The sequence below is a fragment of the Prunus avium genome, chromosome 1, assembly GCF_965620075.1.
Source record: "Prunus avium chromosome 1, drPruAviu1.hap1.1, whole genome shotgun sequence".
Lineage (NCBI taxonomy): Eukaryota > Viridiplantae > Streptophyta > Magnoliopsida > Rosales > Rosaceae > Prunus > Prunus avium.
In genome coordinates this window covers 39,281,733-39,285,477 of record NC_142284.1, presented here as the reverse complement: position 1 = coordinate 39,285,477, position 3,745 = coordinate 39,281,733, and the positions used below count along the sequence as shown (strand labels likewise).

The following is a 3,745-nucleotide window of genomic DNA, read 5'->3' as shown; positions in this document are numbered from 1 at the left end:
TTCTTTCATCCCCAATTGCTATTGGAGGTGGCTGGATATGGTGTGCTTAGTGTCTGTTTTCTTTCTTCTTGGCGTATTGTGTTCTTTGTTGGATGTTCTCACTCTCTTGTGGCTATGCAAAGGACTATGATTTCATAGCAGGACTCTTTTGACAGTTGGATTGTGTTGTAGTGTTCTCGTTGGAGGTCTTTGCGTCAAAGGTCTATGTGTCAGTTTGCTGTTTTATTTTATCTTACTCTAGCATTGGTCCTGCATGACTGTTTCAGACTCTCTTGTTAGTTTATGACATGTGTGGTACTCTTTCTTACCCTGAGGTTTGTCCCTCATGAAGGTTTTAACGAGGCCACTGTTTCGTGTTGTTCTATGTATGCTACTTTGATTAGATGAATGAATTCCATTTTTCCCAAAAACAAAAAAAAAAAGCTGATCGTTTGTATGATATGTACACACATATTCAATCTCTAAAGAAAATTTGGGAGGCACTCGAACGCAAGTACAAAAAGGAGAAAACAGGTACGTATAAATTTTTAATGTTTAAATATTATGAATTCACTATGTTAGACAATAAACCCATCCTGGACCAAGTTCATGAATTACTGGTCTTAGTCTTAAAATAGTTATTCCAGAAGATACTGGACTATTATGGCTAAATTACCCCAAGCATGGAATAACTATAGAAAGAAACTTCTACATATGGTTGAAGATATTTGTTTGGAGAGCTTGCAAAAAGAGATTCAAATTGAAGAAGAAACTTGAAATCGTGATAAGAGTTTTGCCTCTCAAGATTCCTCCAAAGTTCACAATGTGGAAGGAAGCAAATACAAGAAGAACTTCAAAATGAAAAATGATAAAGGTAAATTCAAAAAGGCAAGTTCCAACAACAAATCAAAGAATGCTAATGAGGGATGTTATCATTGTGGACAAAAACGCTATTACATTCATGATTGCAGGCATAAGATGTTATATTCCTATTTAGATCGGTGCACTAGTGTCACGCCCTGGACCCGGGGGTCGGTGGAAATCCCATATTTATAAAATTATATAGTTTGAAGATGTAATATTTTGCCATTTAATTTATAAAGGGAGCTTTAGTTTTAAACCACAATATAGTTTACTAATTTGGAAGATAGAAATACAATTTCATCTAATTAGCATAAGGCCAAAGACCAAAATGTGGTACCTAATTTACAAAAATATCATTAAAAAATATCAAAATTACACACAATGCCACTCCTTCTAAGGCAAGCATACTATGTCACATGTCCATATCTATCCAACCACCATCGCTGGAATCTCGCCGCCGGCCACCACCGCCGGAATCCTGCCGCCGGCCACCACCGCCGGAATCCCGCCGCCGACCACCACCGACAGAATCTCGCCGCCAAACTCCTGCCGCCGCCCGTCCCCGGCCTGCCACCGTCTGCAGGGGATCAACTCCGTTGCCCTTTATTCACCTTTAAAAAAAAAAGATTTTGTGTCATTGAATGGACTCGAACCTTGATCCTCAAAGGAGGAAGGCTCACTCACAAACCACTACACCAAACTTGATTTTGTAATATTTATTCAGTTATACAATAATTATATAAACGATAAACGGTTTTTTTTAATTAAAAAAAAATTCATTTCACCACATATTCACACAAAAACTGAAAACAAAAGCAGAAACTGCAACAAAAATACAATGTAGATATCAATTATATACAAAAATAATAATAATAATTTTATAGAAGCAAAATGGAGGAACCAAGATGAAAGTACTAAAATGGAAACTGCAATGCAGAAACGGAAACTGCAATGCAGAAACGGAAACTGCGATGCAGAAATAGAAACTGCAATACAAAAATGGGAACTGAAATGCTGAGTCTGAGCATTTTTTGGGAACTGAAATGCTGAGTCTGTGCAAAAATGCTCAGCTCTAGAGTTAAACAAAAGAAAACAATATATATATTTTTTATTCAAGACATGTTGGGAGAGAGGGAATCAGACTGAAAGCCACCTAGAATGTAAAATAGGTTATTCATGTTTCTCTTTTCTGCATTGCACATTCCGTTTTCTGCAATGCAATTTCTGTTTTTGTGCAATACAGACTTGAGTGATGAGTAGAGGCCCTAAATAAAAGGAAAAAATATATTTGAAACAAGCAAAGGGCAAGTGGCAATCCTTGTATTAGAGCTGTATCAAATTGATTTAATAAAAAAGAATTCTAACTACGTTCTTTATCACTTGCCTGCCCAGCTAGATTACTAGTAACACTAAGCATGCTAATTGAAAAGACACTGTAACATGCAATGGAAACATATCAAGGTAACAGAAGTTCCTTCCAGATCAACTAGATGAAATTGAATTTGATTCTTCAAAGCAGCTTCTTTTTTCTCAAGTATTTTGATTTTCACAAAATTGACCAAAAACATAATCACTTGTATCAAAAAGAAAAAAAGAGAGGCAATTATACAGCAAAATGGATCCAACAATACCAGGCCATCTTTTCAAACAAACAAACAAAATGGATCAAACAAACAAACAAAAAAGAAAAAGAAAAACCTATAAAATCGTAAGGATTAACATTATTTTCAAACCCCCAACTCCAAATACAAGCAAATGCATTAAAAGCGATTGAAAGAGAAAGAGGCTCTCACAGGTGGAGGAGAGTCGATCTCCTTGAAATACCCAAGCATCCTATACAAAAACAATATATGAAAATGTCTACTAAAAACAAATAATATATGGAAAGCATTGACAAATTAGGGATTCACCTTCTGATTTTCTTTGTTTCTTCTTGCAATCATTTCATGGCTTCAAATTCCAAGTAATTTGTAATATGAGAGAGACGGTGTGGCGTGGAGTGGAGAGGATCAGAGAGAGCACACATTTTGGCCTTGGCAAAGGAAAGAATAAGTTGTAAAGAGTGAAGAAACAATTTGGGCAAAGAAAAAGAATAATCAATTTGGGCAAAGAAAAGAATAATCAATTTGGGAAAAGGAATGTTGAAACTTGGTTACCTGGGACAGGAGAGCACGCCTTCTTGTTTGTTGGGAACTTAGGAGAGGAAAACAACCTATTGGAAACTTGGGAGAGGAGACCAACATCTTGTTAGGAACAAAAACTCTGCCTGCAGCCATCTCCTTTATCTTGATCTCCCACAAAGAGAGGTCGAAGAGAGATGAGGAGGTTGTGGAGTCGGCGAGGTCGAGGACCTAAACTCCCGTGAGGTTAACCTCAACTTCCACTAGATAGAGATTGATGAGAGAGATCTAATTTTGGTCAGGCTTTTAAACAAAAAGGGTAAAATTGTATTTTAACTTTGTAATTTAGACAGGCCCAACGAATCTGGGTCTCCTCTTCGGCCTAATCCAAAATAACAATTATTTCCTAGGTATTAAAACCCAAACAAAAATACTCAATATCTCAAATACTAATTAGTAAAGTTACTTATGTCTAATACCTAATTTTTCTATTTATAAATTATATTTATATATATATATATATATATATATATATATATTATTTGCATGGTATACGTTGAGGTCAATCTTAATATATTTTGATAATTAAGTTGAGTGATAGATTTGGACAAACCTTCTTATCATAAATTATATTGTATTTTATTGAAAACTTAGGAGTTAAGACTTAAAAGATATATTTGGTATTAGCATGAGGTGTTGGATCAAGAGTATTGAAGCTAGAGATGGTGCCACCATTCTTGCTAGGTGGCGGGACATGCAAAGATTGAAGATAAACTCAAGTT

The 3,745-nt window shown here is 35.6% G+C and overlaps 1 long non-coding RNA gene across 2 annotated transcripts; it reads right to left on the bottom strand.

Annotated features, from left to right (window-relative positions):
• Positions 1-1,087: 1,087 nt before the first annotated feature.
• On the bottom strand, positions 1,088-3,251 carry LOC110753189 (uncharacterized). 2 transcript variants are annotated; one of them, XR_002526112.2, is made up of 4 exons: positions 3,000-3,251; positions 2,754-2,875; positions 2,637-2,676; positions 1,088-1,454 (listed from the first exon to the last, which is right to left on the bottom strand). It is a non-coding gene; the product is annotated as an uncharacterized LOC110753189 (long non-coding RNA). The 2 variants fall into 2 exon arrangements; XR_015836363.1 differs by lacking the exon at positions 2,637-2,676 and having other exon boundaries at positions 3,000-3,249.
• Between the last annotated feature and the right edge of the window lie 494 nt (positions 3,252-3,745).